Source organism: Maniola hyperantus, chromosome 8 (assembly GCF_902806685.2).
Source record: "Maniola hyperantus chromosome 8, iAphHyp1.2, whole genome shotgun sequence".
In the NCBI taxonomy this organism is placed as follows: Eukaryota; Metazoa; Arthropoda; class Insecta; order Lepidoptera; family Nymphalidae; genus Maniola; species Maniola hyperantus.
In genome coordinates this window covers 722,758-736,266 of record NC_048543.1, presented here as the reverse complement: position 1 = coordinate 736,266, position 13,509 = coordinate 722,758, and the positions used below count along the sequence as shown (strand labels likewise).

General features: G+C 38.7%; 1 protein-coding gene across 2 annotated transcripts in view; it reads right to left on the bottom strand.

Annotated features, from left to right (window-relative positions):
* The window catches only part of kek2 (kekkon 2), a 108,874-nt gene extending 104,782 nt beyond the window's left edge, over positions 1-4,092 (bottom strand). For both annotated transcript variants that reach the window (XR_011237025.1, XM_034971018.2), the window contains exon 1: positions 3,942-4,092. The gene's annotated coding sequence lies outside the window, so the exon portion shown is untranslated. The remainder of the gene's footprint in view (positions 1-3,941) is intronic.
* Between the last annotated feature and the right edge of the window lie 9,417 nt (positions 4,093-13,509).

The following is a 13,509-nucleotide window of genomic DNA, read 5'->3' as shown; positions in this document are numbered from 1 at the left end:
AAATACATCATCTGTGAAAATTTTAAATGTCTAACTATCACAGTTTATGAGATACAGTCTTAGTAATAGGCTGGTTTTTTGTTTTAAAAATATTGGGACCTGTAATTTCAGGAAAATACCAAGTTAGTGAAAGTCAAAGTCAAAGTCAAAGTCAAAGTCAAATGATTTATTCAAAATAGGTAATAATTACTTTTATTGATGGTCTGGTATGGTGTTAGATTTGTAAGATAATAGTGGTGATAATTATTACGCAAACTTAAAACTAAAGCATGTTTAAAAACATGCTTTACACGTTACATACGCAACGTTTTCTTCATTATTATGTGAGAGCTCACGGACAAAGATGATATATTTAATGATGTTATGAGACGTACACAGCTCCATGTCAAAGCAAAACGTCTCATATGGTACAAACATTTTGAGTTGGAGACACGAAAATTAGAATTAGAATTTGTTTATTAATAACTTGGTACACAATCAATTAATTTACAAAAACCACTATAATAATTAATAATCATTAAAGTAATATGTGTAAACAATTATTCCAACTTGTTCACTTTAATTAGAATTCCTGATATTAAAGGTAAACTAATATAGTAGTTGCGGTAATAGCCTTGTGGTTAAAATAAAATAAAATAACAATAAAATAAAAATCTTTTTATTCAAATAAACTTTTACAAGTACTTTCGAATAGTCGGATGCATCTACCACTGGTTCGGAATGCCTTTCCTACCGAGAAGAACCAGCAAGAAACTTGGCGGTTGCTCTTTTCAAATATTTGATATAGGTACAAGATGTATAAAAAAATATTTGCAGTGCTGTGCGTTGCTGGAACGAGCTGCAGGTCAAATCCACGCTCTTTTATCATTTAGATAATCTTCAATTGTGTAATATGCTTTTTTCAGGAGCATATTTTTAATAGATTTTTTAAACTTGTGCAAAGGTAAGTCCAAAATAGTTTGCGAGATTTTAATATAAAAGGTTATATATACCCATACCCACAAATGACTTTTGGACTTTCCTGGGGCGGAAGGCGGAAGGATAAGACGTCCGACTTCTTTTCGGGAGGTCGGGGTTTCGATCCCGGGCACGCACCACTAACTTTTCGGAGCTTAGTGCGTTTTTAAAAACAAATGTCACTTGCTTTAACTGTGAAGGAAAACATCGTGAGGAAACCTGCATGCCTGAGGGTTCTCAAAGGTGTGTGAAGTCTGCCAGTCAGTCAGTCAGTCAGCTTTTCCTTTTATACATATAGATGAGCTGGTTATATGCTCGTATATTATGTGAGAGATAATATGAAGACAAATGCTTCTCCTTATTGCTAAAGCAATTAATTAATAGTTTCTGCCAATAATATATACTTCAGCAGAAGTTCGCTAATAAAGATTAATGTGGGACGTGACATACTTCACAAGATGTTGTTATTATCTATAGTCTAGCAGTTGCTCGTGACTTTGTCCGCGTAAAATTTTTCCGGTTTCTTATGAGATCGGAAATTTTCCCGCTGCAAAAGGCCTCACTTACCTACTCAGTCAGTTTCACCTTAAAGCATGGAACCCAGAATACCTGAATTCCAATTTTCATATCTCTAACTTCAAAAACATAGGACTTTCATATAAACTTTCAACCCCCATTTCACCCCCTTAGGAATGAATTTTCGCAATTTTTTTTAGCAGATACTTAAATAGGTACTTACCTGTTAAAAAAAGTCTACCTTCCAAATTTCAAATTTGCAGTACCTAATTTAATTACTGATAATTTGAAAATAGGGGAAAATAGGGGATTAAAGTTTGTAAAGGAATATTTTAACATTCCTTTACATCCCCTATTTTAACATTCCTTTTCATCCCCTATTTTACCACCATTAAGGGGGGATTTTCTGAAATAACTTATACAGGTTTTTATTATTTAAAGCTAATAACATAATTGCCGATTTTCATGTCTCTAACTTCAAAAACATAGGACTTTCATACAACCTTCGACCTCCCTTTCACCCCCTCACGGACCATTTATGCGAAACCGTTTCTTAGCTGAGCCCTACGTCTTTTACGTTTCTTCCTACCTTCCAAATTTCGAGTTAGTAGGTTTTATAGTTCCTGAGATTTCGTGATTAGTCAGTGAGTGAGTGGTATTTCGCTTTTACATATTTAGATGTAAATTAAAAAGAGCAACCGCCGAGTTTCTTGCTGGTTTTTCTCGGTAGGAACGGCATTCCGAACCAGTGGTAAATTAAAACTACCTGACTATTCATAAGCACTTTTAAAAAAGTTTACATGAATAAAAAAACATTCTATTCTATTCTATTCTATTCTAGATACTCTTATCTTAGATTATGGCCTATGGAAGGTATCTACTAATAAATATTAATTTGAAGATTTTTTAAACTCTTTAATTTTCCGGGATAAAAAGTAGTGTCACTCTCTAGGTCTATATAATATGTAGGTATATTATGTGAACCTACATCAAAGTATATAGATAAAACAGCTGCCTTGTATCCATACTCCGTACTAATATTATAAATGCGAAAGTGTGTCTGTCTGTCTGTCTGCTAGCCTTTCACGGCCCATCCGTTCAACCGATTTTGACGAAATTTGGTACAGAGATAGATCTTTTTATCCCGGAAAATCAAAGAGTTCCCACGGGATCCTCAAAAACCAAAATCCACACGTACGAAGTCGCGAGCATTATCTAGTAATAGATAATTATTAGTTAATGCATAAGTTAATTATGTGAGTGATCTGGAATCAATTAAGGATTAATATCCATTCAATATAATTATGTAGTTATCACAAACTAGATGGTGCCCGCAACTTCGTCCGCGTGGATTTAGGTTTTTGAAAACTTCCCGCCTTATTCCATTTATGCACCCTTAAACACCCACCCTAGGGTGTATACCTAGTCGGAAAAGTGTGACTGACTGATCTATAACGCACAGCTCAAACTACTGGACGGATCGGGCTGAAATTTGGAATGCAGACAGCTATTATGACGCAGGCATCCGCTAAGAAAGGATTTTTGAAAATTCAATCCCTAATGGGGGAAAATAGGGGTTTGAAATTTGTGTAGACCACGCGGACGAAGTCGCGAGCATTAGCTAGTTTAACAAAAACATTTAGCAAAATAACGAGGAGTCATCTCATTGCATAGCTGGTTGTTGGTATATGTGAACGAGTGAAGAACATCACGTCATGACACTTTGCTAAAAAGAAGAGGCAGTTTCGATCACTCTAAGATAATATTACTAGTAGGGATAATTAGGTAGGCCAGCTAATGGAACTCTACATGATCGCGCGCGCCCCTTCGTAACCTCGCGCCCCTAGGCATGTGCCTAGTTTGCCTAAGAGATAATCTGCCTCTTGTATGTAGGTATTTCTTTTCTAAACATATTACCTGGTTAATTAGGGTGAAGAAAGTAGATATATGACATTACCGTATATATGTGTTATTGTACTTAGATTGATTCTGAAAACGTTTTAATACCTAATATTTAACAGCGTTTATGTTATACTTTTTATTTATTTATTCAGATACAAGTTAGCCCTTGACTGGAATCTCACCTGGTGGTAAGTGATGATGCAGTCTAAGATGATAGCGGGCTAACCTGGAAGGGGTATGGCAGTTTTTATTAAACCCATACCCCTTTGGTTTCTACACGGCATCGTACCGGAACGCTAAATCGCTTGGCGGCACGGCTTTGCCGCTAGGGTGGTAACTAGCCACGGCCGAAGCCTCCCACCAGACCAAAAACTTAAACATTATGTAAGGTAGGTACATATATATTACTTAATTACCGTATATTACTACGTACGCAGCTGTATGCGCTATGTATGCTGTTTAACATATTAATAAACATGAGAAGGGTCAAAAACTTATGTTTATACATAGCACATAGCCCTGCTTAGGTACTTATATATTATGAATGAAGCAGTCAAACCACTTACGTGCAAGGCATGTCAGAATCCACTTTGGTCAGTACATAACACACACAGACACACACACTTTATATGATCACATCCACTGCATATTCGTAGAGCATGCTTCGCGGAATCATTCGTGGTTTTTGGAACCCGTAGTTCGTGAACACCGCGGCGAGAGAGGGCGCAAACTGAGTGCGGGGTGGCGGCCGCGGGGCGAGGGGGAGGGCGACGCGCAGGCGGGAATAGGGAACTTTATTTTTCCCTCGGATTGCCCACTTATCTTTGCTGATGCAGAGACTGCAAGGCAAAAGCGCAATTAGACATCGTAGCCGTGGATTTGATTGAAATTATGTTGCAGAACTGTATCGGATTGGATCTTGAATCGATCGCCTTGCTGTGTATGTACTCCTGGTAGATTACGGTGGGGCATTGATAGGCTATCATCAGCATAGCCCACTTATCTTTGCTGATGCAGACTGCAAGGCAAAAACGCAATGAGACAACGTAGCCGTGGATTTGATTGAAACTATGTTGCAGAACTGTATCGGATTCGATCTTGACTCTAACGACTATTAAATGCTTTTTGTGTTTAGGTCGCCATTTTTGATTGAGTGGTCACAATAGCAATTGGGCCCCAATCAAGTTAATATTGCAGTATGAGGTCGATAAGGCAAGCCTGTGCGCGCTGTGCTGTGTGTGTTAGGTCGCCATTTGTAACAGTAATTTTGTACCCTTTTATCAGAAGTGGGATAACAGTATGTAATCCTGGTAAATTACATACTGTTATCCCACTTATCTTTGCTGATGCAGACTGCAAGGCAAAAGCGCAATTAGACATCGTAGCCGTGGATTTGATTGAAACTATGTTGCAGAACTGTATCGGATTGGATCTTGAATCGATCGCCTTGCTGTGTATGTACTCCTGGTAGATTACGGTGGGGCATTGATAGGCTATCATCAGCATTATCTTCAATATCATCATCATCATCATCATCATCATCTGAACTCATCTTGAGGTAAGAGTGCCAACGGGATTTATTGTTTAAACTTTTTTTTTACTGTGTTACAAACTTTAATTTCAATTTTTTTTTTAATTTTGGTTTTATTTCAAATATTATTATTCGAGAAGTAGGTACTTATTAAGTTATCAAGTCTAATTACTATATAAATCATGACCGCGTGGAATGGTGCCAAGAATACTGGCTGCATTTCCGCGCTGGACAGCCAGGCTGATCCGTTGCGCAAAAAATGAGCCAGCCCTTCTGTCACCAGATGAGGCTATTAATCGCGGTGAAAAGTCTCGTAAATTTTTTTTAACACTAAGACTACATGGCCCTAGGGTCACCGTTGCAACCAAGTACAGTTTAGCAGACAATTTTAAATACTATTTTATATCCTTCTTTCCACGCACATGCAAACTGTGGAACCAACTCCCATCGGTGGTGTTCCCTTTAGATTACAACATGGGGTTATTCAAGGTGCGGATCTGGTGCTGCAAATGTTCATGGGCGGTATTAATAACTTCAGTTGACCCTCCTGCTCGTTTGCTCTCTCTATTAAAAAAAATACTTTGGAAAGTTTATAAAGTTTAGAACTTAAAAACAAACAGGTACAACAAAATCGTCGATAGTTACCTTGTTTTAAACTATTTACAGAAGAAGTTTTAACCTCAACAACTACACAGAATGTACGATTCACATAACATCTAAATGGGTACCTAAGGCGTGTTTCTATTGTTTTCCGAGACACAATCCCGGCGGATCTAATTGAGAAACTTCTTAAATCCTATCGTTGAGACTTGTACTTGTCGCAGCATTAAAAAAATACAGGTTTTTCTTAAAACTCCTAGGTAGTTTTAACTCCAACTCAAACTTTTTTATAACGATGGAAGATCTCTTTTTCCCTCGTGGAAAGTGGGGCTGTATCAGTTGATTTCCATTGGACTTCAAGCCTGCGAGGGTTGGATCTTAATTTTTATTTTATTCAGATACAAGTCAGCCCTTGACTGCAATCTAATAAAAGGAAAAGCTGACTGACTGACTGACTGAGCTATCAACGCACAGCTCAAATCACTGGACGGATAGGGCTGAAATTAATAGCATAATAGCTGAGATAGCTATTATGACGCAGACATCCGCTAAGAAATGGTTTTTTACAAATTCAACCCCTAAGGGGGTAAAATAGGGGTTTGAAATTTGTGTAGTCCCGTGGACGAGGTCGCGGGCATGAGTTTGTTGTTTTATGAAAGCTGAAAGTTTCTTTACGTATTGTCCCCAACACAGGGAAGAACAATCTGCGACTATGAAGTTTGGAATATGATCGCTTTATATACACTTTGAGCTTTTATAAAATATCGAATGTCTGGCCCTCCCGGACTCTCTCTCTCTACATGTATTCCTGTTATTGGTTGCACGAGAGCCCCATACATTAACGTTTGCTGCAATGGACCTCCTCCAGGTGTTGGATAGTAAAACAAACCCCCAACGTCTATCGGAGGACGTACCTATTACAAAAGGATTTTTTTACTAGGCGTTTCACAAAAACACGTATGCAACAATTAGTCAACGGCACCCCAATCGGGGCGTTAAGAGCACTATAAGAAAGGCTTTTAAAAGTTTACAGTGTTAGTTTCGCCCCACTGCGCCCGCTTGGCACGCGCGCCACTATCCCTACTGCGATCTAATTAACATTCGTAAACTTTCACGCGTATTTCCGCTCTGTTTTGAAAATGATCTATCTATAAGAAATATTAAAGTCCCGTTTACAAATTATACTTAATCAATATCATACGATAGACGTCCACCGCTGGACACAGGTCTCTTGTCGACTCTTAAACACAGCACGGTCATGCGCCACCTGAATCATGCCTCACCTTTCATGCCTTATTTAACTTTTTGATTTTTTCTCGCCTGGTGTAAAATACCGAATTGCAAGTTCAACATACTTGTAGTAAGTAGAGGTCAGTGCATTACAAACACGAGTATATTTATATAACAGACAAAAAACCGGCCAAGTGCGTGGCGGGCCACGCGCAATCTAGGTTTCCGTACTCACAATCCTCGAAAAACAGATATAACTCCTTAAGGTGACACAGTACGCTCGACCGAACCTGTTTGCTTTTCACTTGACATTGTATGAGAAAGGTGAGAGGCACGATGATTTTCACTAAAATCAAGGGATTAGTAAAAGTATTTTTGAGAAAAAACTACTGAGTTTATGTTTTCAAAGTATAGTTATTTCAACTAATGAATAAATAAACTATGTCTAATGTTAAATTTCTTTAGAATTTTCATACCCCTAATCTTATTTATTTACATCCAAAGTTGTCATAAATTTAGTGTTAAAATAGGAATCTTTTGAGGCTTGTAACTTTAAAATCAATATTTTTTTCAATGTTTCATATATCAATAAACCTAGATAATGACGAGATTAATCGATATAATACTTAGTTTTGAGCGTGCAGTTTCAAATAATGTAGTAATTACCCTCCTACGTTTGTATGAAGAAAGCACCATCCTGAGCTCTCTTAAACCTGTGAACCTTACTTAGCTTTTCCAGTTTCTAGCATAGTTTTTCTTTAAAATTGATTATATACTACTGCTGTGAATTTTTTCACGTTCCTATATACTACCATTTGACTGGTAGGGGGGCACTTGACTCAAATAAAAATTAGCACTTTAAAACATCATATTTTACGGATTTAGAAATCAAGAAATAATCTTTCCACACCTACAGTATTTTAAAAAGACCTATTCAATGATATCCTACAGTTACACTATAGGGTAGACGAGAAAAAAAAATCATCGCCACTTTACATGTAGGGGAGCTACCCTAAAAAAATATTTATCAAAATTTTATTTCGCCACTTTGTCGGCGTGATTAATATTTATGCCCATACCAAATTACAGATTTCTAACACTATAGCACTAATAGACGGATAGACGGACGGACATGGCGAAACTATAAGGGTTCCTTGTTTACTACGGAACCCTAAAAAGTAAACGAGCCACCATCAAATTCTATTGAGTCATATTAATTTGTAACCATCACTGTCCAGCCGCTGCCAAGCGTACAAAGTGCGATTTTATTGAAACCCACATACACACATACACACATACACACATAACAGTAACCATGTTAGCGTGGGGTCATTATATTCGGTACGTTGCGACGTTGAGGTGACCATATGTCAAGGCATTTTATGGGACACTCGGAACTGCAGAGGCACAGTAATAAGAAAATGGAACGTGCAATTTTGTGCACTCGAAAGCGGAAATTCCGGCTACTCAGAACTATAATCAACTTCTGATTTGTTTTTCTATTTTCCTTTTTACTTGAAAATAACTTTTACTTCTACTACTAGAAAATGACTAGATTATGCTCGCGACTTCGTCCGCGTGGACTACACAAATTTCAAACCCCTATTTCACCCCCTTAGGAGTTGAATTTTCAAAAATCCTTTCTTAGCGGATGCCTACGTCATAATAGCTATCTGCATGCCAAATTTCAGCCCGATCCGTCCAGTAGTTTGAGCTGTGCGTTGATAGATCAGTCAGTCAGTCAGTCAGTCAGTCAGTCAGTCACCTTTTCCTTTTATATATTTAGATTTTTAGCAATTTTGTTTTAAGATATTTTTTTTAAAATATGGAAATTCACAAAAATATAATTCAAATATAATAATGGGTTCGATTTTTTCTTTAAAAAAAACATGCAGTTGCTACATATTAGGATGGCCATCCGACTACATCCATGATTAAAACGTCCGAAGCGAAGCTCCGTCAGATTAGGGTGGCTACAATGGGGGAGTAGGACGAGACGGTACTTGTAGCCAAAGATCTAGTGGGAGTTTTGTGGAAGCAGTTTTATGAAAAATTTAACGCACTATCTGAAATGAAGCTGTGATAGCTGTGGTTAGGACGTTCGCCTTCTAATCGAAGGTCAGGGGTTCGATTCCGGGCACGCACCTCCAACTTTTCGGAGTTATGTGCGTTTTAAGTAATTACATATCACTAGGTTTAACGGAGGAGGAAAACATCGTGAGGAAACTTGCATGCCTGAGAGTTCTCCATAATGTTCTCAAAGATGTGTGAAGTCTACCAATCCGCACATGGCCAACGTGGTTGATTATGGCTAAACCCTTCTCACTCTGAGAGGAGACCCGTGCTCTGTAGTGAGCCGGCGATGGGTCGATTATAATGAGCTGAAACCCGCGACTTTGTCCGCGTGGAATTAAGTTTTTTAAATCCCGTGGGAACTCTTTGATTTTCCAGGATAAAATGTAGCCTATGTCACTCTCCAGGTCTTTATCTATACCCATGAAAAAAATCACGTCAATCCATTGCACCGTTGCGACGTGATTAAAAGACAAACCAACAAAAAAATACTTACCTCCACAAAATTTCCCTCAGCTCCTAAACCACTACTTCCACATTCGCTTAGGAAATACAAACTTGTTGTGTTTAACCGGCGCGGCGCGTCTAGACTTTTCGGCATGGGGGTGGAAATTAATTTTGCAAATTCAGCGCCTACGTGCGTTATGTAAGTTTTTCTAATACCGAACCCATCTAATGTTTCAAGGTGTAATTTAATAAATAAATAATAAAATAAATAACCTTTTATTTGGGACCATAGCGCACAGTACAAAACAATCCAACATCTAACATCTGACCATCAAAAAGAGTAATTTATTATCTATTTTGAATAAATCATTTGACTTTGACTTTGAATTCTTCTTTTGTATCAACAAACTTCCATACCAAACCGACAAAATTCCCGGTGAGCTGGATAGTCAAATCTACTTGTCTAAGGGCCTGGGAGAGAGCTATGCTTGGAGTTTCTCTACGTGATAAAATCAGGAACGAGGAGATCCGTAGGAGAACTAGAGTAAACGACATAGCTCAACGGGTTGCGAAGCTGAAGTGGCAACGGGCAGCGCACATAGTTCGCAAAACCAATAGACGTTGGGGTCCCAACTCCCAAGGTGCTGAAATGGCGATCTCGCACCGGAAGACGCAGTGTTGGAAGACCCCCCACTAGGTGGACGGACGACATCAGAAGAGTCGCAAGCAGCCGCTGGATCAGGCGGCGCAAGGCCGTGGCGTGTGAAAGTTTCTACAAGAGACCTATATCCAGCTGTGGACGTCTATTGGTTGATGATGATAATGATGATGGATTTTTCTAAGCATGTAGGTACCTACGGAACCGTAAGTTATGCGCTATGTTCTGACGCGCTTTCTAGTTAGTATTGTAAGCACGTACACAATCAGGACAACTGGCAAAACAAATGAAACATTAACGTTTACATTTCCAGTTTACATTATAGAATTAACGTTAAAACCGGCTATAAAATGCGGTCGGAGTCATTACTCTGTGGTTCCGTGAAATAATACTCCGCATATTACTAACAATATTAATATTGAGTAGCTAATTTTATCTTGTACCCAGGCTCATAAACAATTTGCCACTATCATTAAGAGAATCAATCACCGACAAAAATATAAAACGGATTCTAAAAAAATATTTTATTGACATATGAAATAAGACAAGTGCAACCTTTCAAGGAACAACCTGTAGGGCGATTGTCTAAAACCTGCATCAATCATTATTACGATCTCAATTGTTCTTATTGGCTGAATTTGTGCGATTCTTGTTGCAACAATGCATTGTAGCCAATAGTGAGCGAGCGTCAACCAGAGATGATTGCGATCGTGACATTGTAGCTGTCAAACAACCGCGGTAGGGCCACTGGACGGATTGGGTCGTAGACATCCGCTAAGAAAGGGTTTTTGAAAATTCAACCTCTAGGGGGTGAAATAGCTGTATATGCTTGGGCGCTCCGCCTAGCACAAACCGGTTTGGCGAGTGGCTAGTAGATTGCACGGTGCGCGGTGCGACGTCATAATCGCGAGCATTTAGTAACATTTCGCTAATTACCTACCGACCTACATTTTACCTACCAATATTATTAAGATCGCATCGATTTCATCAGTTTTGATTTGTACTTAGTTATTATCTAGTTTAGTTTAGTTTTATAAGAGGAATGTGCAACATCCATACAAACTCAACAGTTTTAGGATGTCAAGCGTAAAATTGTATAATTATTGGCACCGATTCTAAGCACAACCTAATTTTAGAGTATTCGCACCCTCTTCTTACTATTGTAATATGAAAAGGACAGAAGCAGTTTGACATTTCTAAATTTAATTTTTAGATGGTAAAACCCGTGATTTTAGCACGCACTCGCGAACCTACTGTTTAAATTTGTATTGTGCACTAAAATTTAGAGTCTTTAAATGTGAAAGTCATGTTCCGTTCCTTTTTTAGCATTAGTAAAAAGAAAAGGATGCAGCTACTCTAAATTTAATTTAGAGAGAGACTAGAGAATCGGGGCCAATTATTTGGCTAAATAAAAAAAAAAAACTTTCAATATGTAAACGTAGGGCTAGCTCAGGGAGACGCAGTGTTGCGCGGCGCGTTGAGCGTGCCTGATTTTTTGTGATGTAACCACAAATTCTGTACAAACTGTATCGTGTTTTTTCAATGTTTACTTCGTATTGTGTGCAATAAAGTGGAAAATAAATAAATAAATAAAATAAATACACGGTTTTTGGATGTTTCCCTTTATATGTGCTATAAGACCTACCTATCTACCTGCAAACTTTCATGATTCTAGGTTAACGGGAAGAACCAGGCTTCAGACAGATAATGAAGTGATCCTGCAAGGGTTCCTTTTTTCCTTTTGAGATACGGAACCCTAAATAAATAAAGTATGTGTATTGCCTACTCGTGCGAAGCCAGGGCGAATCAGCTAGTTTTGACGACCTCCCTGGCGCAGTGGTGAGCGCTGTGGTCTTAATAGTGGGAGGTCCCGGGTTCGATTCCAGGCAGGGGTTTGGAATTTTATAATTTCTAAATTTCTGGTCTGGTCTGGTGGGAGGCTTCGGCCGTGGCTAGTTACCACCCTACCGGCCAAGCCGTGCCGCCAAGCGATTTAGTGTTCCGGTACGATGCCGTGTAGAAACCAAAGGGGTATGGGTTTAATAAAAACTGCCATACCCCTTCCAGGTTAGCCCGCTATCATCTTAGACTGCATCATCGCTTACCACCAGGTGAGATTGCAGTCAAGGGCTGACTTGTATTTGAATAAAATAAAAAAAAAATAGTACGTATATTTTATACAATGCGTGAAAAAGAGGTGGATAATACGTTGACGAATGACAGGAATGAGTGGAAGAAGAAGACATGTTGTGCCGACCCCACGTAGCGTGGGATAAGGTAAGGAAGAAGAAGAAGTACGTATATTCAAGCCTCATATTCCCGTGAATGTAGTATGAGGTAGGTTTCATGCAGTATCAGTAAAACGTGATGCGAACGTGTCTTTGCACTTATGAAGTTAATATAATGTTAGGAACACGGCTTCGTATGACATTTGCATACCTACTCAGTTTAATCATTCACTACCCATATTAAAAAGCTGTGATAGCCTAGTGGTTAGGACGTCCGCCTTCTAATCGGAGGTCGGGGGTTCGATCCCGGGCACGCACCTCTAACTTTTCGGAGCTATGTGCGTTTTAAGTAATTAAATGTCACTTGCTTTAACGGTGAAGGAAAACATTTTGAGGAAACCTGCATGCCTGAGAGTTCTCCATAATGTTCTCAAAGGTGTGTGAAGTCTACCAATCCGCACATGACCAGCGTGGTAGACTATGGCCAAAACCCTTCTCACTCTGAGAGGAGACCCGTGCTCTGTAGTGAGCCGGCGCGGCGATGGGTTGATCATGATGATGATATGTATACCACAGCTAGGTACCTACTAGAAAGTACATAAATATGAATAAGTAATGTAATACAATTTTCAAAGCTCATAATATCATTGTTGTAAAATTGTATTCCTACTTACGTATTGAAATTTAATTCAAAGAATTCCCAATGCTTTGACGAACGATATAATATCGCTTCGAAGAGCATCGTCTAACAAATTCTCATATGATCCTGTCCTTGAGTTATAGACTAAATAGAGAGGCAGTTCTCATACAATAGGAAACTAAAACACGTCCGGTACCTTCCGAAAAAATATTATATGTCGTAAAAATTCGACATTGAGGCATGCTCGGAGATGCATGCTACAATAACTTTAAATGCAGCAAGAATCGCCAGCAGATCGGATATATTATGAAGAGTGTGCTCAGGAACTTCACAATCTTGTTCCTATTTTACCATTCTATTTTATTATTTATTTATCCAGATACAAGTTGGTCCATGTCTGCTATTTCATCTGGTGTTAAGTGATGATGCAGTCTAAGATGGAAGATTGGCCAGAGCGGGCTTTTGATGGGCCGGTGATGGTTTGATCTAATATTTAATATCTTACCCATAGGGCCGGTTGTTTCAACAAACTTTGACGGACACGTAACCTTTAAATATGGCGCTAATGAACGTAAGTAAAGAAAAAGCGTTGATTCAGCAACTATTAGCGCTAACGTTCGTTAAAAAGTTACGTTTACGTTAACGTTAACCAGTGCTGGCGCCATTGGTGATCGCCAAATAAGTTCGTAACTTTATACTTCTTACAAACGGAATATTTTATTTACAA